The sequence below is a fragment of the Primulina tabacum genome, chromosome 10 (genome assembly GCF_025594145.1).
Source record: "Primulina tabacum isolate GXHZ01 chromosome 10, ASM2559414v2, whole genome shotgun sequence".
Taxonomy (NCBI): domain Eukaryota; kingdom Viridiplantae; phylum Streptophyta; class Magnoliopsida; order Lamiales; family Gesneriaceae; genus Primulina; species Primulina tabacum.
The window spans coordinates 28,617,834-28,639,524 of NC_134559.1; the positions used below are offsets into that span (position 1 = coordinate 28,617,834).

The 21,691-nt window shown below is 42.4% G+C and overlaps 16 non-coding genes and 5 pseudogenes across 16 annotated transcripts; all 21 read left to right on the top strand.

Annotated features, from left to right (window-relative positions):
- The first annotated feature begins 346 nt into the window (after window positions 1–346).
- Window positions 347–465, top strand: LOC142510720 (5S ribosomal RNA; annotated as a pseudogene).
- Window positions 466–1,149: 684 nt separating this feature from the next.
- LOC142510703 (5S ribosomal RNA) lies at window positions 1,150–1,317 on the top strand (annotated as a pseudogene).
- A 684-nt stretch (window positions 1,318–2,001) lies between these two features.
- On the top strand, window positions 2,002–2,119 carry LOC142517253 (5S ribosomal RNA). The gene has a single exon (XR_012813008.1). It is a non-coding gene; the product is annotated as a 5S ribosomal RNA (ribosomal RNA).
- Window positions 2,120–2,803: 684 nt separating this feature from the next.
- Window positions 2,804–2,922, top strand: LOC142508803 (5S ribosomal RNA). The gene has a single exon (XR_012807006.1). It is a non-coding gene; the product is annotated as a 5S ribosomal RNA (ribosomal RNA).
- A 625-nt stretch (window positions 2,923–3,547) lies between these two features.
- LOC142517483 (5S ribosomal RNA) lies at window positions 3,548–3,666 on the top strand. The gene has a single exon (XR_012813228.1). It is a non-coding gene; the product is annotated as a 5S ribosomal RNA (ribosomal RNA).
- Window positions 3,667–4,322: 656 nt separating this feature from the next.
- On the top strand, window positions 4,323–4,441 carry LOC142514952 (5S ribosomal RNA). Its single transcript, XR_012810822.1, has one exon. It is a non-coding gene; the product is annotated as a 5S ribosomal RNA (ribosomal RNA).
- Window positions 4,442–5,121: 680 nt separating this feature from the next.
- LOC142512226 (5S ribosomal RNA) lies at window positions 5,122–5,239 on the top strand (annotated as a pseudogene).
- Window positions 5,240–6,825: 1,586 nt separating this feature from the next.
- On the top strand, window positions 6,826–6,944 carry LOC142517147 (5S ribosomal RNA). The gene has a single exon (XR_012812907.1). It is a non-coding gene; the product is annotated as a 5S ribosomal RNA (ribosomal RNA).
- A 1,068-nt stretch (window positions 6,945–8,012) lies between these two features.
- Window positions 8,013–8,131, top strand: LOC142516165 (5S ribosomal RNA). Its single transcript, XR_012811975.1, has one exon. It is a non-coding gene; the product is annotated as a 5S ribosomal RNA (ribosomal RNA).
- A 679-nt stretch (window positions 8,132–8,810) lies between these two features.
- On the top strand, window positions 8,811–8,929 carry LOC142507387 (5S ribosomal RNA). Its single transcript, XR_012805646.1, has one exon. It is a non-coding gene; the product is annotated as a 5S ribosomal RNA (ribosomal RNA).
- A 683-nt stretch (window positions 8,930–9,612) lies between these two features.
- Window positions 9,613–9,731, top strand: LOC142510136 (5S ribosomal RNA). The gene has a single exon (XR_012808267.1). It is a non-coding gene; the product is annotated as a 5S ribosomal RNA (ribosomal RNA).
- Window positions 9,732–10,410: 679 nt separating this feature from the next.
- Window positions 10,411–10,532, top strand: LOC142509056 (5S ribosomal RNA). Its single transcript, XR_012807246.1, has one exon. It is a non-coding gene; the product is annotated as a 5S ribosomal RNA (ribosomal RNA).
- A 4,245-nt stretch (window positions 10,533–14,777) lies between these two features.
- Window positions 14,778–14,896, top strand: LOC142506589 (5S ribosomal RNA). The gene has a single exon (XR_012804877.1). It is a non-coding gene; the product is annotated as a 5S ribosomal RNA (ribosomal RNA).
- Window positions 14,897–15,569: 673 nt separating this feature from the next.
- Window positions 15,570–15,688, top strand: LOC142512092 (5S ribosomal RNA; annotated as a pseudogene).
- Window positions 15,689–16,372: 684 nt separating this feature from the next.
- On the top strand, window positions 16,373–16,491 carry LOC142507289 (5S ribosomal RNA). Its single transcript, XR_012805549.1, has one exon. It is a non-coding gene; the product is annotated as a 5S ribosomal RNA (ribosomal RNA).
- A 683-nt stretch (window positions 16,492–17,174) lies between these two features.
- Window positions 17,175–17,293, top strand: LOC142516622 (5S ribosomal RNA). The gene has a single exon (XR_012812407.1). It is a non-coding gene; the product is annotated as a 5S ribosomal RNA (ribosomal RNA).
- Window positions 17,294–17,973: 680 nt separating this feature from the next.
- LOC142510340 (5S ribosomal RNA) lies at window positions 17,974–18,092 on the top strand. Its single transcript, XR_012808458.1, has one exon. It is a non-coding gene; the product is annotated as a 5S ribosomal RNA (ribosomal RNA).
- Window positions 18,093–18,776: 684 nt separating this feature from the next.
- Window positions 18,777–18,895, top strand: LOC142511838 (5S ribosomal RNA; annotated as a pseudogene).
- Window positions 18,896–19,578: 683 nt separating this feature from the next.
- LOC142517013 (5S ribosomal RNA) lies at window positions 19,579–19,697 on the top strand. The gene has a single exon (XR_012812776.1). It is a non-coding gene; the product is annotated as a 5S ribosomal RNA (ribosomal RNA).
- A 684-nt stretch (window positions 19,698–20,381) lies between these two features.
- LOC142508958 (5S ribosomal RNA) lies at window positions 20,382–20,500 on the top strand. The gene has a single exon (XR_012807153.1). It is a non-coding gene; the product is annotated as a 5S ribosomal RNA (ribosomal RNA).
- A 651-nt stretch (window positions 20,501–21,151) lies between these two features.
- Window positions 21,152–21,270, top strand: LOC142506714 (5S ribosomal RNA). Its single transcript, XR_012804996.1, has one exon. It is a non-coding gene; the product is annotated as a 5S ribosomal RNA (ribosomal RNA).
- The last annotated feature ends 421 nt before the right edge of the window (window positions 21,271–21,691 follow it).

Below are 21,691 nucleotides of genomic sequence, written 5' to 3' on the forward strand. Positions count from 1 at the left end.
GCTTTACATTCGCTATTTTTTTCTTCTTATTTTTTTTCTATTTTCTGGGAACATTTAGCGATTTTTGTTGTCGTGAGCCGGTTCTCTGTGGAAGGGTATGACGCAGATTACTCCGGAGACAATTAACTCATTAAAAAAAATTATTTTCGACTGTTTTATCCATAATTTAAGTAAACGGTCGTGACACGAGGACTTCCCAGGGAGGTCACCCATCCTAGCTCTGCCATCGGGCCAGAACGCTTAACTTCATGGTTTTGATTGGGCGAAAGCAGTGCCGCGTGTTGTCCATCGCCGCCCGCTCCACACGTACTCGAGGGATATAAGAATAAACATACCACTCAATATCGGATGCGATCATACTAGCACTAATGCACTGGATCCCATCAGAACTCCGAAGTTATGTGTGCTTGGGCGAGAGCAGTACGAGGATGAGTGATACCCTGGGAAGTCCTCATGTTGCATCCCTTTTCGTATTTCTCTATTTTTGATTACTTGTTGAAAGACGATTTTCGACTCAAATCATCTGAACCTCGATCGGGACCAGATAAGACATGTAAAATCAACGTGGCTCGGGCACTGCCGGATTTGGACAAATATATAGCCTAATTTGATTGTAAACGGGCAAACCAACGAGACTTATTACTCCGCAATGAGCTGGCGAGATTTTAGCCGAATTCCTTCTCTAAGACCCTCTGATTTGCGATTTTCCGCTTCAGTTAAGCTTCCGTTTCCTCGAATAATGCGCTTAGGAAGTTCGAAATTCGAATCATGTTCCATTTTATCATATCTCAGGCATAATAATAGCTTTACATTCGCTATTTTTTTCTTCTTATTTTTTTTTCTATTTTCTGGTAACATTTAGCGATTTTTTTTGTCGTGAGCCGGTTCTGTGCGGAAGGGTATGACGCAGATTACTCCGGAGACGGTTAACTCATTAAAAACAATTATTTCGACTGTTTTAGCCATAATTTACGTAAACGGTCGCGACACGAGGACTTCCCAGGGAGCTCACCCACCCTAGCTCTTCCATCGCGCCAGAACGCTTAACTTCATCGTTCTGATTGGGCGAGAGCAGTGCCGCGTGTTGTCCATCGTCGCCCGCTCCACACGTACTCGAGAGATATAAGAATAAACATCCCACTCAATGTCTAGTGCGATCATGCCAGCACTAATGCACCGGATCCCATAGAAACTCCGAAGTTAAGCGTGCTTGGGCAATAATGCACCGGATCCCATGGGAACTCCAAAGTTAAGCGTGCTTGGGCAAGAGCAGTACTAGGATGGGTGACCCCCAGGGAAGTCCTTGTGTTGCACCCCTTTTCGTGTTTTTCTATTTTTGATTACTTGTTGACAGCCGATTTTCGGCTCAAATCATCTGAATCTCGATCGGGACCAGATTAGACATGAGAAATCAACGTAGCTCGGGCACTGTCGGATTTGGACAAAATTGTAGGCTAATTTGATTGTAAACGGGCAAACGAACGAGACTCATTACTCCGCAATGAGCTGGCGAGATTTTAGCCGAATTTCTTCTCTAAGACCATCTAATTTGCGATTTTCCGCTTCTGTTGAGCTTCCGTTTCCTCGAGAAATCAACTTAGGAAGTTCGAAATTCGATTCCTGTTCCATTTTATCGTAACTCAGGCATAATAATAGCTTTACATTCGCTATTTTCTTCTTCTTATTTTTTTTTCTATTTTCTGGGAACATTTAGCGATTTTTTTTGCCGTGAGCCAGTTCTGTGTGGAAGGGTATGACGCAGATTACTCCGAGGACGGTTAACTCATTAAAAACAATTATTTCGACTGTTTTAGCTATAATTTACATAAAGGGTCGCGACACGAGGACTTCTCAGGGAGGTCACCCACCCTAGCTCTTTCATCGCGCCAGAACGCTTAACTTTATCGTTCTGATTGGGCGAGAGCAGTGCCGCGTGTTGTCCATCGTCGCCCACTCCACACGTACTCGAGAGATATAAGAATAAAAATCCCACTCAATGTTGGGTGCAATTATACCAGCACTAATGCACCGGATCCCATCAGAACTCCGAAATTAAGCGCGCTTGGGCGAGACAGTACTAGGATGGGTGACCCCTTGGGAAGTCCTCGTGTTGCACTCTTTTTCGTATTTTTCTATTTTTGATAACTTGTTGGTAGACGATTTTCGGCTCAAATATTCTGAATCTTGATCGGGACCAGATAAGACATGTGAAATCAACGTAGCTCGGGCACTGCCGGATTTAGACAAAATTGTAGGCTAATTTGATTGTAAACGGGCAAACGAACGAGACTCATTACTCCGCAATGAGCTGGCGATATTTTAGCCGAATTCCTTCTCTAAGACCCTCTAATTTGCGATTTTTCGCTTCTGTTAAGCTTCCGTTTCCTTGAGAAATACGCTTAGGAAGTTCGAAATTCAATTCCTGTTCCATTTTATCGTATTTCAGGCATAATAATAGCTTTACATTCGCTATTTTCTTCTTCTTATTTTTTTTCTATTTTCTGGGAACATTTAGCGATTTTTGTTGTCGTGAGCCGGTTCTGTGTGGAAGGGTATGACGCAGATTACTCCGGAGACGGTTAACTCATTAAAAAAAATTATTTTCGGCTGTTTTATCCATAATTTAAGTAAACGGTCGCGACACGAGGACTTCCCTGGGAGGTCACCCATCCTAGCTCTTCCATCGCGCCAGAACGCTTAACTTCATGGTTTTGATTGGGCGAGAGCAATGCCGCGTGTTGTCCATCGCCGCCCGCTCCACATGTACTCGAGGGATATAAGAATAAACATCCCACTCAATGTTGGGTGCGATCATATCAGCACTAATGCATCGGATTCCATCAGAATTCTGAAGTTAAGCGTGCTTGGGCAAGAGCAGTACTAGGATGGGTGACCCCCTGAGAATTCTTCGTGTTGCACCCCTTTTCATGTTTTTCTATTTTTGATTACTTGTTGACAGACGATTTTCGGCTCAAATCATCTGAATCTCGATCGGGACCAGATAAGACATGTTAAATCAACGTAGCTCGGGCACTGCCGGATTTGGACAAAATTGTAGCCTAATTTGATTGTAAACGGGCAAAACAACGAGACTCATTGCGATTTTCTGCTTCTGTTAAGCTTTCTTTTTTTCGAGAAATCCGCTTAGGAACTCCGAAATTCGATTCCGGTTCTATTTTATTGTATCCTAGGCAAAATAATAGCTTTACATTCGCTATTTTCTTATTATTATATTTTTTCTATTTTTTGGGAGCATTTAGCGATTTTTGTTGTCGTGAGCCGGTTCTGCGCCAAAGGGTATGACGCCGATTACTCCTGAGATGGTTAACTCATTTAAAACAATTATTTCGGCTGTTTTAGCCATAATTTATGTAAACCGTCTCGACACGAGGACTTCCCATGGAGGTCACCCATCCTATCTCTGCCATCGTGCCAGAACGATTAACTTCATGGTTCTGATTGGGATAGAGCAGTGCCGCGTGTTGTCCATCACCGCCTGCTCCTCACGTACACGAGGGATATAAGAATAAACATCCCACTCAAGGTCGGGTGCGATCATACCAACACTAATGCACCGGATCCCATCAGAACTCCGAAGTTATGTGTGCTTGGGCGAGAGCAGTACCAGGATGGATGACCCCCTGGGAAGTCCTCGTGTTGCACCTCTTTTCGTGTTTTTCTGTTTTTGATTATACTTGTTGCCATACGATTTTCGGCTCAAATCATCTGAATCTCGATCGGGACCAGAGAAGACATGTGAAATGAAAGTAGCTCGGGCACTGCCGGATTTGGACAAAATTGTAGGCTAATTTGATTGTAAACGAGCAAACGGACGAGACTCATTACTACGCAATGAGCTGACGAGATTTTAGCCGAATTCCTTCTCTAAGACCCTCTAATTTGCGATTTAACGCTTCTGTTGAGCTTTCGTTTCCTCGAGAAATCCGCTTAGGAAGTTCGAAATTCGATTCCGGTTCCATTTTATCGTATCCCAGGCATAATAATAACTTTACATTCGCTATTTTCTTCTTCTTATTTTTTTCTATTTTCTGGGAACATTTAGCAATTTTTGTTGTCGTGAGCCGGTTCTGTGTGGAAGGGTATGATGCAGATTACACGGAGACGGTTAACTCATTAAAAACAGTTATCTTCGACTGTTTTATCCATAATTTACGTAAACGGTTGCGACACGAGCACTTCCCAGGGAGGTCACCCATCAACTTCATGGTATTGATTGGGCGAGAGCAGTGCCGCGTGTTGTTCATCGCCGCCCGCTCCACACGTACTCGAGGGATATAAGAATAAACATCCCACTCAATGTCGGGTGCGATCATACCAGCATTAATGCACCGGATCCCATCAGAACTCCGAAGTTATGCGTGCTTGGGCGAGAGCAGTACTAGGATGAGTGACCCCCTGGGAAGTCCTCGTGTTGCACCCCTTTTCGTGTTTTTCTATTTTTGATTACTTGTTGACAGACGATTTTCGGCTCAAATCATCTGAATCTCGATCGGGACCAGATAAACATGTGAAATCAACGTAGCTCGGGCACTGCCGGATTTGGACAAAATTTTAGCCTAATTTGATTGTAAACGGGCAAAACAACGAGACTCATTGCTCCGCAATGAGCTGGCGAAATTTTAGACGAATTCCTTCTCTAAGACTTATTTATTTGCGGTTTTCCGCTTCTGTTAAGCTTTCTTTTTTTCGAGAAATCTGCTTAGGAAGTTCGAAATTCGATTCCGATTCCATTTTATCGTATACGAGGCATAATTATAGCTTTACATTCGCTATTTTCTTCTTCTTAATTTTTTCTATTTTTTTGGAACATTTATCGATTTTTGTTGTAGTACGCCGGTTCTGTGCGGAAGGTTATGAAGCAGATTACTCCGGAGACGGTTAACTTATTAAAAACAATAATTTCGACTAATTTTTCATAATTTACGTAAATGGTCGCGATACGAGGACTTCCCATGGAGGTCACCCATCCTAGCTCTGCCATCGCGCTGGAACGCTTAACTTCATGGTTCTAATCGGGCGAGAGCAGTACCGCGTGTTGTCCATCGCCGCCCGCTCCACACATACTCGAAGGATATAAGAATAAACATCCTACTCAATGTCGGGTGCGATCATACCATCACTAATGCTCCGCATCCCCTCAAAACTTCGAAGTTAAGCGTGCTTGGGCGAGAGCAGTACTAGGATGGGTGACCCCTGGTAAGTCCTTGTGTTGCACTCTTTTTCGTGTTTTTCTATTTTTGATTACTTGTTGTCAGACGATTTTCGGCTCAAATCATCTGAATCTCGATCGTGACCAGATAAGACATGTGAAATCAACGTAGCTCGGGCACCGCCGGATTTGGAAAATATTGTAGGCTAATTTGATTGTAAACGGGCAAACGAACGAGACTTATTACTCCGCAACGAGGTGGCGAGATTTTAGCCGAATTCCTTCTCTAAGACCCTCTAATTTGCGAATTTCCGCTTCTGTTAAGCTTCCGTTTCCCCGAGAAATCCGCTTAGGAAGTCCGAAATTCGATTCCGGTTCTATTTTATCGTATCCCAAGCATAATAATATCTTTACATTCGCTATTTTCTTATTCTTATTTTTTTTTCTATTTTCTGGGAACATTTAGCGATTTTTGTTGTGATGAGCCAGTTATGTGCGGAAGGGTATGATGCAGATTACTCCAGAGACGGTTAGCTCAATAAAAACAATTATTTCTATTGTTTTAGCCATAATTTACGTAAATGGTCGCGACACGAGGACTTCCCAGGGAGGTCACTCATCCTAGTTCTGCAATCGCGCCAGAACGCTTAACTTCATGGTTCTGATTGGGCGAGAGCAGTGCCGCGTGTTGTCCATCGCCGCCCGCTCCACTCGTACTCGAGGGATATGAGAATAAACATCCTACTCAATGTCAGGTGCGATCATACCAGCACTAATGCACCGGATCACATCAGAACACCCCTGGGAAGTCCTCGTGTTGCACCCCTTTTCGTGTTTTTCTATTTTTGATTACCTGTTGACAGAAGATTTTCGGCTCAAATCATCTGAATCTCGATCGGGACCAGATAAGACATGTGAAATCAACGTAGCTCGGGCACTGCCGGATTTGGACAAAATTGTAGCCTAATTTGATTGTAAACGGGCAAACGAACGAGACTCATTACTACGAAATGAGCTGACGAGATTTTAGCCGAATTTCTTCTCTAAGACCCTCTAATTTGCGATTTAACGTTTCTGTTAAGCTTTCGTTTCCTCAAGAAATCCACTTAGGCAGTTCGAAATTCGATTCCGATTCCATTTTATCGTATCCCAGGCATAATATAAGCTTTACATTCGTTATTTCCTTCTTCTTATTTTTTTTTCTTGTTTCTGGGAACATTTATCGATTTTTGTTGTCGTGAGCCGGTTCTGTGGGGAAGGGTATGACGCATATTACTCCGGAGACGGTTAACTCATTAAAAACAATTATTTCGACTGTTTTATCCATAATTTACGTAAACGGTCGCGATACGAGGTCTTCCCATGGTGGTCACCCATCCTAGCTCTGCCATCGCGCCAGAACGCTTAACTTCATGGTTATGATTGGGCGAGAGCAGTGCCGCGTGTTGTCCATCGGCGCCCGCTCCACACGTATTCGAGGGATATAAGAATAAACATCCCACTCAATGTCGGTTGCGATCATACCAGCACTAATGCACGGGATCCCATCAGAACTCCGTGGTTATGATTGGGCGAGAGCAGTGCCGCGTGTTGTCCATCGGCGCCCGCTCCACACGTACTCGAGGGATATAAGAATAAACATCCCACTCAATGTCAGGTGCGATCATACCAGCACTAATGCACGGGATCCCATCAGAACTTCGAAGTTAAGCGTGATTGTGCGAGAGTAGTACTGGGATGGGTGACCTCCTGGGAAGTCCTCGTGTTGCACCTCTTTTCGTGTTTTTCTATTTTTGATTACTTGTTGACAGACGATTTTTGGCTCAAATCATCTGAATCTCGATCAGGACCAGATAAGACATGTGAAATGAAAGTAGCTCGGGCACTGTCGGATTTGGACAAAATTGTAGGCTAATTTGATTGTAAACGGGCAAACGGACGAGACTCATTACTACGCAATGAGCTGACGAGATTTTAGACGAATTCCTTCTCTAAGACCCTCTAATTTTCGATTTACCACTTCTGTTAAGCTTTCGTTTCCTCGAGAAATCCGCTTAGGGAGTTCGAAATTCGATTCCGGTTCCATTTTATCGTATCCCAGGCATAATAATAGCTTTACATTCGTTATTTACCCCTGGGATGTCCTCGTGTTTCACCCCTTTTCGTGTTTTTCTATTTTTGATTACTTGTTGACAGACGATTTTCGGCTCAAATCATCTGAATCTCGATCGGGACCAGATAAGACATGTGAAATGAAAGTAGCTCGGGCACTGCCGGATTTGGACAAAATTGTAGCCTAATTTGATTGTAAACGGGCAAACGAACGAGACTCATTACTACGCAATGAGCTGACGAGATTTTAGCCGAATTCTTTCTCTAAGACCCTCTAATTTGCGATTTACCGCTTCTGTTAAGCTTTCGTTTCCTCGAGAAATCCACTCAGGAAGTTCGAAATTCGATTCCTGTTCCATTTTATCGTATTCCAGGCATAATAATAGCTTTACATTCGTTATTTCCTTCTTTTTATTTTTTTTTATTTTTCTTGGAACATTTATCGATTTTTGTTGTCGTGAGCCGGTTCTGTGCGGAAGGGTATGACGGAGATTACTCCGGAGACGGTTAACTCATTTAAAACAATTATTTCGACTGTTTTATCCAAAATTTACGTAAACGGTCGCGACACGAGGTCTTCCCAGGGAGGTCACCCATCCTAGCTCTGCCATCGCGCCAGAACGCTTAACTTCATGGTTATGATTGGGCGAGAGCAATGCCGCCTGTTGTCCATCGCCGCCCGCTCAACATGTACTCGAGAGATATAAGAATAAACATCCCACTCAATGTCGTGTGCGATCATACTAGCACTAATGCACCGGATCCCATCAGAACTTCGAAGTTAAGCGTGCTTGGGCGAGAGCAGTACTAGGATGTGTGACCCCCTGGGAAGTCCTCGTGTTGCACCCTTTTTCGTGTTTTTCTATTTTTGATTACTTGTTGACAGACGATTTTCGGCTCAAATCATCTGAATCTCGATCGGAACCTGATAAGACATGTGAAATGAAAGTAGCTCGGGCACTGCCGGATTTTGACAAAATTGTAGACTAATTTGATTGTTAACGGGCAAACGGACGAGACTCATACTACGCAATGAGGTGACGAGATTTTAGCCGAATTCCTTCTCTAAGACCCTCTAATTTGCGATTTTCCGCTTTTGTTAAGCTTTCGTTTCCTCGAGAAATCCGCTTAGGAAGTTCGAAACTCGATTGCGGTTCCATTTTATAGTATCCCAGGCATAATAATAGCTTTACATTCGTTATTTCCTTCTTATTTTTTTTTCTATTTTCTGGGAACATTTATCGATTTTGTTGTCGTGAGCCGGTTCTATGTGGAAGGGTATGACGCATATTACTCCGGAGACGGTTAACTCATTAAAAACAATTATTTCGACTGTTTTATCCATAATTTACGTAAACGGTCGCGACACGAGGTCTTCCCTGGGAGCTCACCCATCCTACCTCTGCCATCGCGCCAGAACGCTTAACTTCATGGTTATGATTGGGCGAGAGCAGTGCCGCCTGTTGTCCATCGCCGCCCGCTCCACACGTACTCGAGAGATATAAGAATAAACATCCCACTCAATGTTGGGTGCGATCATATCAGCACTAATGCATCGGATTCCATCAGAATTCTGAAGTTAAGCGTGCTTGGGCAAGAGCAGTACTAGGATGGGTGACCCCTTGGGAAGTCCTCGTGTTGCACCCCTTTCCGTGTTTTTCTATTTTTGATTACTTGTTGACAGACGATTTTCGGCTCAAATCATCCGAATCTCGATCGTGACCAGATAAGACATGTGAAATGAAAGTAGCTCGGGCACTGCCGGATTTGGACAAAATTGTAGGCTAATTTGATTGTAAACGGGCAAACGGACGAGTCTCATTACTACGCAATGAGCTGACGAGATTTTAGCCGAATTTCTTCTCTAAGACCCTCTAATTTGCGATTTACCGCTTCTGTTAAGCTTTCGTTTCCTCGAGAAATCTGCTTAGGAATTTCTAAATTCGATTCCGGTTCGATTTTATCGTATCCCAAGCATAATAATAGCTTTACATTCGTTATTTCCTTTTTCTTATTTTTTTTCTATTTTCTATGAACATTTATCGATTTTTGTTGTCGTGAGCCGGTTCTGTGCGGAAGGGTATGACGCAGATTACTCCGGAGACGGTTAACTCAACAAAAACAATTATTTCGACTGTTTTATCCATAATTTACGTAAACGGTCGCGACACGAGGTCTTCCCAGGGAGGTCACCCATCCTAGCTCTGCCATCGCGCCAGAACGCTTAACTTCATGGTTATGATTGGGCGAGAGCAGTGCCGCGTGTTGTCCATCGCCGCCCGCTCCACACGTAGTCGAGGGATATAAGAATAAACATCTCACTCAATGTTTGGTGCGATCATATAGGCACTAATGCACCGGATCCCATCAGAACTCCGAAGTTAATCGTGCTTGGGCGAGAGCAGAACTAGGATGGGTGACCCCCTGGGAAGTCCTTGTGTTGCTCCCCTTTTCGTGTTTTTCTATTTTTGATTACTTGTTGACAGACGATTTTCGGCTCAAATCATCTGAATCTCGATCGGGACCAGATAAGACATGTGAAATGAAAGTAGCTCGGGCACTGCCGGATTTAGACAAAATTGTAGGCTAATTTGATTGTTAACGGGCAAACGGACGAGACTCATACTACGCAATGAGCTGACGAGATTTTAGCCGAATTCCTTCTCTAATACCCTCTAATTTGTGATTTATCGCTTCTGTTAAGCTTTCGTTTCCTCGAGAAATCCGCTTAGGAAGTTCGAAATTCGATTTCGGTTCCATTTTATCGTATCCCAGGCATAATAATAGCTTTACATTCGTTATTTCATTCTTTTTTTTTTTCTATTTTCTGGGAACATTTATCGATTTTTGTTGTCGTGAGCCGGTTCTGTGCGGAAGGGTATGACGCAGATTACTCCGGAGACGGTTAACTCAACAAAAACAATTATTTCGACTGTTTTATCCATAATTTACGTAAACGGTCGCGACACGAGGTCTTCCCAGGGTGGTCACCCATCCTAGCTCTGCCATCGCGCGAGAACGCTTAACTTCATGGTTATGATTGGGCGAGAGCAGTGCCGCGTGTTGTCCATTGCCGCCCGCTCGACACGTACTCGAGGGATATAAGAATAAACATCCCACTCAACGTCGGGTGCGATCATATCAGCACTAATGCACCGGATTCCATCAGAACTCTGAAGTTAAGCGTGCTTGGGCAAGAGTAGTACTAGGATGGGTGACCCCCTGGGTCCCAGTCCTCGTGTTGCACCCTTTTCCGTGTTTTTCTATTTTTGATTACTTGTTGACAGACGATTTTCGGCTCAAATCATCTGAATCTCGATCGGGACCAGATAAGACATGTGAAATGAAAGTAGCTCGGGCACTGCCGGATTTGGACAAAATTGTAGGCTAATTTGATTGTAAACGGGCAAACGGCTAGACTCATTACTACGCAATGAGCTGACGAGATTTTAGCCGAATTCCTTCTCTAAGACCCTCTAATTTGCGATTTACCGCTTCTGTTAAGCTTTCGTTTCCTCGAGAAATCCGCTTAGGAAGTTCGAAATTCGATTGCGGTTCCATTTTATCGTATCCCAGGCATAATAATAGCTTTACATTCGTTATTTTCTTTTTCTTATTTTTTTTTCTATTTTCTGGGAACATTTATCGATTTTTGTTGTCGTGAGCCGGTTCTGTGCGGAAGGGTATGATGCAGATTACTCCGGAGACGGTTAACTCATTAAAAACAATTATTTCGAATTTTTTATCCATAATTTACGTAAACGGTCGCGACACGAGGTCTTCCCAGGGAGGTCACCCATCCTACCTCTGCCATCGCGCCAGAACGCTTAACTTCAAGGTTATGATTGGGCGAGAGCAGTGCCGCCTGTTGTCCATCGCCGCCCGCTCCACACGTACTCGAGAGATATAAGAATAAACATCCCACTCAATGTCGGGTGCGATCATACCAGCACTAATGCACCGGATCCCATCAGAACTCTGAAGTTAAGCGTGCTTGGGAGCTAATGAATTCAAGTGCCTATCGACACTAACCGGCATAACAAATACCAACCCAACATCATTACTGATATACCTAAATGTAGCAGCGATCACCCGTCGATCCCCAACAAAGCATGCAACCATAAAACTTCAAGGATGCATCAATAACATATTTTTCAGAAAACGCAGGTTTAGCAGTCCCACGAAAAACACCATAACTCAGTCAATTTTTATCCAAATATTTCGAATTTTATATCATATCGAAGGTATCAAAAAGTTATACGATTTTCATGTTTAAAGTTTTCTCAAAATCGCGACCGAAAATCGCAGCTTTTAAAAGAACAGCAAAAACGTGATTTTCAGATTCAGAAACATTCGAAATGCAATCTAAACAATTTCTGCTCAAACTTTACACATCACGCATGTATTTTTACGCATAAAAACAACACAACACATACTATTACAAGATCGACGCAGGAAGAACATAATATATATGCGTTTTGATATTGAAAATACCGAAACGACGATACCGACGCGAGAAGGATACGAGAGACGATCCGAGACGAACGTGGCGCTAAATTCCTTGAAGAAAACCAACGAAATTTTGCTAGAAAAGAGAAGGGCAAGGGGCAGCTTCATTCCTCTCAAGAACCCTAAGGTTTGCTCTCTCAAAAAGGCACTGCCGGATTTGGACAAAATTGTAGCCTAATTTGATTGTAAACGGGCAAACGAATGAGACTCATTACTCTGCAATGAGCTGGCGAGATTTTAACCAAATTCCTTCTCTTAGACCATCTAACTTGCGATTTTCCGCTTCTGTTAAGCTTCTGTTTCCTCGAGAAATCCGCTTAGAAAGTTCGAAATTTGATTCCGGTTCCATTTTATCGTATCCCATTCATAATAATAGCTTTACATTCGCTATTTTCTTCTTCTTATTTTTTTTCCTATTTTCTGGGAACATTTAGAGATTTTTGTTGTCGTGAGCAGGTTCTGTGCGGAAGGGTATGACATAGATTACTCCGGACACTGTTAATTCATTAAAAAAATAATCCATAATTTACGTAAACGGTCGCGACCCGAAAACTTCCCAGGGAGGTCACCCATCCTAGCTCTGCCATCGCGCCAGAACGCTTAACTTCATGGTTCTGATTGGGCGAGAGCAGTGCCGCGTGTTGTCCATCGCCGCTCGCTCCACACGTACTCGAGGGATATAAGAATAAACATCCCACTCAATGTCGGGTGCGATCATACCATCACTAATGCTTCGTAAGCGCGGACGCTGCTCACGTGGTGCCACGTCCGCGCGACGGAATAATTAGCGACGGAATATATATAAAACCATCGCTCAAATTGAATCAGCGATGGTTTATAAACTGTCGCTAAAATGGAATCAGCGACGGTTTAATATATGTCGCGAAAATAGAATCAGCGACGGTCTCGAAACCGACGCTAGTTTGAGCAACGGTTTAAAAACCGTCGTTATTCCTAAATTTTGGTTATTTTATTAAGGGTGAGGACATGATAATAACCACCTATGGGACACCAACTATTGCACTTTAGGTTTTTGTTTTTTTTTTTTTAATATCAACATACACTTTTATTAATTTTTTTTCAACAATTCAAATATATATTTAGTCTCTCCATAATTTATTAACGGCCGCAGATAATTGTATTAACAGCGTGCACATGTACGCAGCGGATAATCTTGAACTTTCAACGGTTTGCATCTTTGCAGCATGCAATGTTCGCTGCGAAAAAAGAATTTGCGCGATGCAAAAAACCATTTTTGTTGTAGTGAACACAGAGAAAAAAACAGACAAAAATTCATCACGAAATAAGTTTTTTCAAGAATCTCTACTATTCAAAAAAGATTCGTGAGATAAAGATTCGTGAGACCGTTTCACAAGAGACCTACTCAAATATTTTTGTTTAAATCTTAAATTTAACAAGAATTATTATTTGTTTAATAAATTTAATTCACGATCTTCCAGTCAAAATAGTAATGAAATTTTATCAAAAAAATATTTTTTAAATAATCATTTAATTTTATATATATTGGACAAGAGTAAATATTCCCGAAAAAACTTATTTCGTGATGAATTTTTGTCTGTTTTTTTCTCTGTCTTCACTACAACAAAAATGGTTTTTCGCAGCGCGCAAATTCTTTTTCCGTAGCGAACATTGCATGCTGCAAAGATGCAAACCGTTGAAAGTTTAAAATTATCCGTGGCGTACATGTGCACGCTGTTTATACTATTATCTGCGGCTGTTAATGAATACTAGTTTCTCTGCACAGGCGATGCGTGTGTGTACAGTCTTTTTTATCATTATCGATGGAATAAAGTGAAATTTGATAAATTATGGAGAAACTAAATTGATATTTGAATTGTTGAAAAAAAAATAAAAAATAAAAGTGTGTGTTGAAATTTTAAAAAAAAACAAAAAACTAAAGTAAAATATTAGTGTCCTATAGGTGGTTATTATCATGTACTCACCCTTAATAAAATAACCAAAATTTAGGAATAGCGACGGCTTAAAAACCGTCGCTCAAACTAGCGACGGTTTTAAACCGTCGCTGATTCAATTTTAGCGACGGTTTGTTATATATTCCGTCGCGCGGACGTGGCACCACGTGAGTAGGGTCCGCGCTTACGAAGCATGGACGCTGCTCCACGTGGGCAGCGTCCGCGCTTCGTAAGCCCGGATTGAGGTATATTTGCATACTCTTTTTTTTACATTATAATTGAAATTAATTTTAAAATTTAAATTATTTTTTTAAAAAAACCCCAGTACTAGGATGGGTGACCCCCTGGGAAGTCCTCGTGTTGCACCCTTTTTCGTGTTTTTCTATTTTTGATTACTTGTTGACAGACGATTTTCGGCTCAAATCATCTGAATCTCGATCGGAACCAGATAAGACATGTGAAATCAACGTAGCTCAGGCACCGCCGGATTTTGATAAAATTTTAGGCTAATTTTATTGTAAATGGGAAAAAGAACGAGACTCTTTACTCCGCAATGAGCTGGCGAGATTTTAGCCGAATTCCTTCTCTAAGACCCTCTAATTTTCGATTTTTCGCTTCTGTTAAGTTTCCGTTTCCTCCAGAAATGCGTTTAGGATGTCCGAAATTCGATACCGGTTCTATTTTATCGTATCTCACGCATAATAATAGCTTTACATTCGCCATTTTCTTCTTCTTATTTTTTTTCTATTTTTTGGGAACATTTAGCTATTTTTGTTGTCGTGAGCTGGTTCTGTGCGAAAGGGTATGACGCAGATTACTCCGGAGACGGTTAAATCATTAAAAACAATTATTTCGACTGTTTTACCTATAATTTACGTAAACGATCGCGACACGAGAACTTCCCAGGGAGGTCACCCATCCTAGCTACGCCATCGCGTCAGAACTCTTACCTTCATGGTTCTGATTAGGAGAGAGCAGTGCCGCGTGTTGTCCATAGCCGTCCGCGCCACACGTACTCGAGGGATATAAGAATAAACATCCCACTCAATGTTGGGTGCGATCATACTAGCACTAATGCACCGAATCACATCAGAACTCCGAAGTTAAGCGTGCTTGGGCGAGAGCAGTACTAGGATGGGTGACCCCTTGATAAGTCCTCGTGTTGCACCCCTTTTCGTGTTTCTCTATTTTTGATTGACAGACGATTTTCGGCTCAAATCATCTTAATCTCGATCGAGACCAGATAAGACATTTGAAATCAACGTAGCTCGGGCACTGCCGGATTTGGACAAAATTGAAGCCTAATTTGATTGTAAACGGGCAACCGAACGAGACTCATTACTCCGCAAGGAGCTGGCGAGATTTTAGCCGAATTATTTCTCTAAGACCCTCTAATTTGCGATTTTCCGCTTCTGTTAAGCTTTCGTTTCCTCGAGAAATCCGCTTAGGAAGTTCGAAATTCGATTTCGGTTCCATTTTATCGTATCCCAAGCATAATAATAGCTTTACATTCACTATTTTCTTCTTCTTTTTTTTTCTATTTTCTGGGAACATTTAGCGATTTTTATTGTAGTGAGCCGGTTCTGTGCGGAAAGGTATGACGCAGATTACTCCGGAGATGGTTAACTCATTAAAAACAATTATTTTGACTTTTTTAGCTATAATTTACATAAATGGTCGCGACACGAGGACATCCCATGGAGGTCACCCATCCTAGCTCTGCCATCGCGCCTGAACGCTTAACTTCATGGTTCTAATTGGGCGAGAGCAGTGCCGCGTGTTGTCCATCGCCGCACGCGCCACACGTACTCGAGGGATTTAAGAATAATATCCCACTCAATGTCGGGTTTAATCATACCAGCAATAATGCACCGGATCCCATCAGAACTCCGAAGTTAAGCGTGCTTGGGCGAGAGCCATACTAGGACTGGTGACCTCCTGGTAAGTACTCGTGTTGCACCCCTTTTCGTGTTTTTCTATTTTTGATTACTTGTTGACAGACGATTTTCGGCTCAAATCATCTGAATCTCGATCGGGACAAGATAAGTCATGTGAAATCAACGTAGCTCGGGCACTGCCGGATTTAAATAAAATTGTAGGCTAATTTGATTGTAAACGGGTAAACGAACGAGACTAATTACTCCGCAATGAGCTGGTGAAATTTTAGCCGAATTTCTTCTCTATGACCCTCTAATTTGCGATTTTTCACTTCTGTTAAGCTTCCGTTTCCTCCAGAAATACGTTTAGGAAGTCCGAAATTTGATTCTGGTTCCATTTTATCGTTTAACAGGCATAATAATAGCTTTACATTCGCTATTTTCTTCTTCTTATTTTTTTTTCTATTTTCTGGGAACATTTAACGACTTTTGTTGTCGTGAGTCGGTTCTGTGCGGAAGGGTATGACGCAGATTACTCCGGAGACAGTTAACTCGTTAAAAACAACTATTTTGAATATTTTAGCTATAATTTACGTAAACGGTCGCGACACGAGAACTTCCCAGGGAAGTCACCCATCCTAGCTCTGCCATCGCGCCAGAACGCCTAACTTCATGGTTTTGATTGGATGAGAGCAGTGCCGCGTGTTGTCCATCGCCGCCCGCGCCACACGTACTCGAGGGATATAAGAATAAAAATCCCACTCAATGTCGGGTGCGATCACACCAGCACTAATGCACCAGATCCCATCAGAACTCCGAAGTGAAGCGTGCTTGGTCGAGAGCAGTACTAGGATGGGTGACCCCCTAGTAAGTCCTCGTGTTGCACCCCTTTTCATGTTTTTCTATTTTTTATTACTTTTTGATAGACGATTTTCGTCTCAAATCATCTGAATCTCGATCGGGACCAGATAATTCATGTGAAATCAATGTAGCTCGGGCACTGCCGGATTTGGACAAAATTGTAGGTTAAATTGATTGTAAATGGGCAAACGAACGAGACTCAATACCCCGCAATGATCTGATGAGATTTTAGCCGAATTCATTCTCTAAGACCCTCTAATTTACGATTTTCTGATTCTTTTAAGCTTCCGTTTCCTCGAGAAATCCGTTTAAGAAGTCCGAAATTCGATTCTGGTTCCATTTTATCGTATCTCAGGCATAATAATAGATTTACATTCGCTATTTTCTTTTTCTTATTTTTTTTCTATTTTCTGAGAACATTTAGCGATTTTTGTTGTCGTGAGCCGGTTCTGTGCGGAAGGGTATGACGCAGATTACTCCGGAGACGGTTAACTCATTAAAAACAATTATTTCGACTGTTTTATTCATAATTTACGTAAACAGTCGCGACACGAGGACTTCCCAGGGAGGTCACCCATCCTAGCTCTGCCATCGCGCCAGAACGCTTAACTTCATAGTTCTGATTGGGCGAGAGCAGTGCAGCTTGTTGTCCATCGCCGCCCGCGCCACATGTACTCGAGGGATATAAGAATAAACATCCCACTCAATGTCGGGTGCGATCATACTAGCACTAATGAACCGAATCCCATCAGAACTCCGAAGTTAAGCATGCTTAGGCGAGATCAGTACTAGGATGGGTGACCCCCTGGGAAGTCCTCGTGTTGCACCCCTTTTCGTGTTTTTCAATTTTTGATTACTTGTTGACAGACAATTTTCGGCTCAAATATTCTGAATCTCGATCGGGACCAGATAAGACATGTGAAATCAACGTAGCTCGGGCACTTCCGGAGTTAGACAAAATTGTAGACTAATTTGATTGTAAACGGGCAACCGAACGAGACTCATTACTCCGCAAGGAGCTGGCGAGATTTTAGCCGAATTATTTCTCTAAGACCCTCTAATTTGCGATTTTCCGCTTCAGTTAAGCTTCTGTTTCCTCGAGAAATCCGCTTAGGAAGTTTGAAATTCGATTCCGGTTCCATTTTATCGTATCCCAGGCATAATAATAGCTTTACATTCACTATTTTCTTTATCTTCTTTTTTCTATTTTCTGGGAACATTTAGCGATTTTTATTGTAGTGAGCCGGTTCTGTGCGGAAAGGTATGACGCAGATTACTCTGGAGATGGTTAATTTATTAAAAACAATTATTTTGACTTTTTTAGCTATAATTTACGTAAAGGGTCGCGACACGAGGACATCTCATGGAGGTCACCCATCCTAGCTCTGCCATCGCACCTGAACGCTTAACTTCATGGTTCTAATTGGGCGAGAGCAGTGCCGCGTGTTGTCCATCGCCGCACGCGCCACACGTACTCGAGGGATTTAAGAATAATATCCCACTCAATGTCGGGTGCAATCATACCAGCACTAATGCACCGGATCCCATCAGAATTCCGAAGTTAAGCGTGCTTGGGCGAGAGCCATACTAGGACTGGTGACCTCCTGGTAAGTACTCGTGTTGCACCCCTTTTCGTGTTTTTCTATTTTTGATTACTTGTTGACAGACGATTTTCGGCTCAAATCATCTGAATCTCGATCGGCACAAGATAATTCATGTGAAATCAATGTAGCTCGGGCACTGCCGGATTTAAACAAAATTGTAGGCTAATTTGATTGTAAACGGGTAAACGAACGAGACTAATTACTCCGCAATGAGCTGGTGAGATTTTAGCCGAATTCCTTCTCTATGACCCTCTAATTTGCGATTTTTCACTTCTGTTAAGCTTCCGTTTCCTCCAGAAATACGTTTAGGAAGTCCGAAATTCGATTCTGGTTCCATTTTATCGTATAACAGGCATAATAATAGCTTTACATTCGCTATTTTCTTCTTCTTATTTTTTTTTCTATTTTCTGGGAATATTTAACGACTTTTGTTGTCGTGAGTCGGTTCTGTGCGGAAGGGTATGACGCAGATTACTCCGGAGACAGTTAACTCGTTAAAAACAATTATTTTGAATATTTTAGCTATAATTTACATAAACGGTCGCGACACGAGAACTTCCCAGGGAAGTCACCCATCCTCGCTCTGCCATCGTGCCAGAACGCCTAACTTCATTGTTTTGATTGGACGAGAGCAGTGTCGTGTGTTGTCCATCGCCGCCCGCGCCACACGTACTCGAGGGATATAAGAATAAAAATCCCACTCAAAGTCGGGTGCGATCATACCGGCACTAATGCATCAGATCCCTTCAGAACTCCGAAGTGAAGCGTTCTTGGTCGAGAGCAGTACTAGGATGAGTGACCCCCTAGTAATTCCTCGTGTTGCACCCCTTTTCATGTTTTTCTATTTTTTATTACTTTTTGATAGACGATTTTCGTCTCAAATCATCTGAATCTCGATCGGAACCAGATAATTCATGTGAAATCAATGTAGCTCGGGCACTGCCGGATTTGGACAAAATTGTAGGTTAATTTGATTGTAAATGGGCAAACGAACGAGACTCAATACCCCGCAATGATCTGACGAGATTTTAGCCGAATTCATTCTCTAAGACCCTCTAATTTGCGATTTTCCGATTCTGTTAAGCTTCCGTTTCCTCGAGAAATCCGTTTAAGAAGTCCGAAATTCGATTCTGGTTCCATTTTATCGTATCTCAGGCATAATAATAGATTTACATTCGCTATTTTCTTTTTCTTATTTTTTTTCTATTTTCTGAGAACATTTAGCGATTTTTGTTGTCGTGAGCCGGTTCTGTGCGGAAGGGTATGACGCAGATTACTCCGGAGACGGTTAACTCATTAAAAACAATTATTTCGACTGTTTTATCCATAATTTACGTAAACAATCGCGACACGAGGACTTCCCAGGGAGGTCACCCATCCTAGCTCTGCCATCGCGCCAGAACGCTTAAATTCATAGTTCTGATTGGGCGAGAGCAGTGCAGCTTGTTGTCCATCGCCGCCCGTGCCACATGTACTCGAGGGATATAAGAATAAACATCCCACTCAATGTCGGGTGCGATCATACTAGCACTAATGAACCGGATCCCATCAGAACTCCGAAGTTAAGCATGCTTAGGAGAGATCAGTACTAGGATGGGTGACCCCCTGGGAAGTCCTCGTGTTGCACCCCTTTTCGTGTTTTTCAATTTTTGATTACTTGTTGACAGACAATTTTCGGCTCAAATAATCTGAATCTCGATTGGGACCAGATAAGACATGTGGAATCAACGTAGCTCGGGCACTTCCGGAGTTGGACAAAATTGTAGCCTAATTTGATTGTAAACGGGCAAACGAACGAGACTCATTACTCCGCAATGAGCTGGTGAGATTTTAGCCGAATTCTTTCTCTAAGACCCTCTAATTTGCGATTTTCCGCTTCTTTTAAGCTTCCGTTTCCTCGAGAAATCCGCTTAGAATGTCCGAAATTCGATTCCGGTTCCATTTTATCGTACCCCAGGCATAATAATAGCTTAACATTCGCTATTTTATTCTTCATATTTTTTTTTCTATTTTCTGGGAACATTTAGCGATTTTTGTTGTCTTGAGCAGGTTCTGTGCGGAAGGGTGTGACGCATATTACGCCGGAGACGGTTAACTCATTAAAAACAATTATTTCGATTGTTTTATCCATAATTTACGTAAAGGGTCGCGACACGAGGACTTCCCAGGGAGGTCACCTATCCTAGCTCTGCCATCGCGCCAGAACGCTTAACTTCATGGTTCTGATTGGGCGAGAGCAGTGCCACGTGTTGTCCATCGCCGCCCGCTCCACTCGTACTCGAGGGATATAAGATTAAACATCTCACTCAATGTCGGGTGTGATCATACCTGCACTTATGCACCGGTTCCTATCAGAACTCCGAAGTTAAGAGTGCTTGGGCGAGAGCAGTACTATGATGGGTGAACCCCTGGAAACTCCTCGTGTTGCACCCCTTTTCGTGTTTTTCAATTTTTGATTACTTTTTGACAGACGATTTTCGGCTCAAATCATCTGAATCTCGATCGGGACCAGATAAGTCATGTGAAATCAACGTCGCTCAGGCACTGCCGGATTTGGACAAAATTGTAGGCTAATTTGATTGTAAACGGGCAAACGAACGAGACTCATTACTCCGCAATGAACTGGCGAGATTTTAGTCGAATTCCTTCTCTAAGACCCTCTAATTTGCGATTTTCCTCTTATTTTAAGCTTCCGTTTCCTCGAGAAATCCGTTTAGAAAGTCCAAAATTTGATTCCGGTTCTATTTTATCGTATCTCAGGCATAATAATAGCTTTACATTCGCTATTTTTTTCTTTTTATTTTTTTATCAATTTTCTGGGAACATTTAGCGATTTTTGTTGTCGTGAGCCGGTTCTGTGCGGAAGGGCATTAAAAACAATTATTCCAACTGTTTTAGCTATAATTTACGTAAACGGTCGCGACACGAGGAATTCCAAGGAGGTCACCCATCCTAGCTCTGCCATCGTGCCAGAACGCTTAACTTCTTGGTTCTGATTGGGAGAGAGCAGTGCCGCGTGTTGTCCATCGCCGCCCGCGCCACACGTACTCGAGGGATATAAGAATAAACATACCACTCAATGTCGGGTGCGATCATACCAGCACTAAAGCACCGGATCCCATCAGAACCCAGAAGTTAAGCGTGCTTGGGCGAGAGCAGTACTAGGAAGGGTGACCCCATGGGAAGTCCTTGTGTTACACCCCGTGTCGTGTTTTTCTATTTTTGATTACTTGTTGACAGACGATTTTCGGCTCAAATCATCTGAATCTTGATCGGGACCAGATAAGACATGTGAAATCAACGTAGCTCGGTAACTGCCGGATTTAGAAAAAATTGTAGGCTAATTTGATTGTAAACGGGCAACCGAACGAGACTCATTATTCCGCAATGAGCTGGCGAGATTTTAGCCGAATTCCTTCTCTAAGACCTTCTAATTTGCGATTTTTTCCGCTTCTGTTAAGCTTCTGTTTCCTCGAAAAATCCGCTTAGGAAGTCCAAATTCGATTCCGATCCATTTTATCGTATCACAGGCAAAATAATTTCTTTACATTCGCAATTTTCTTCTTATTATTTTTTTCCTATTTTCTGGGAACATTTAGCGATTTGTGTTGTCGTGAGCCGGTT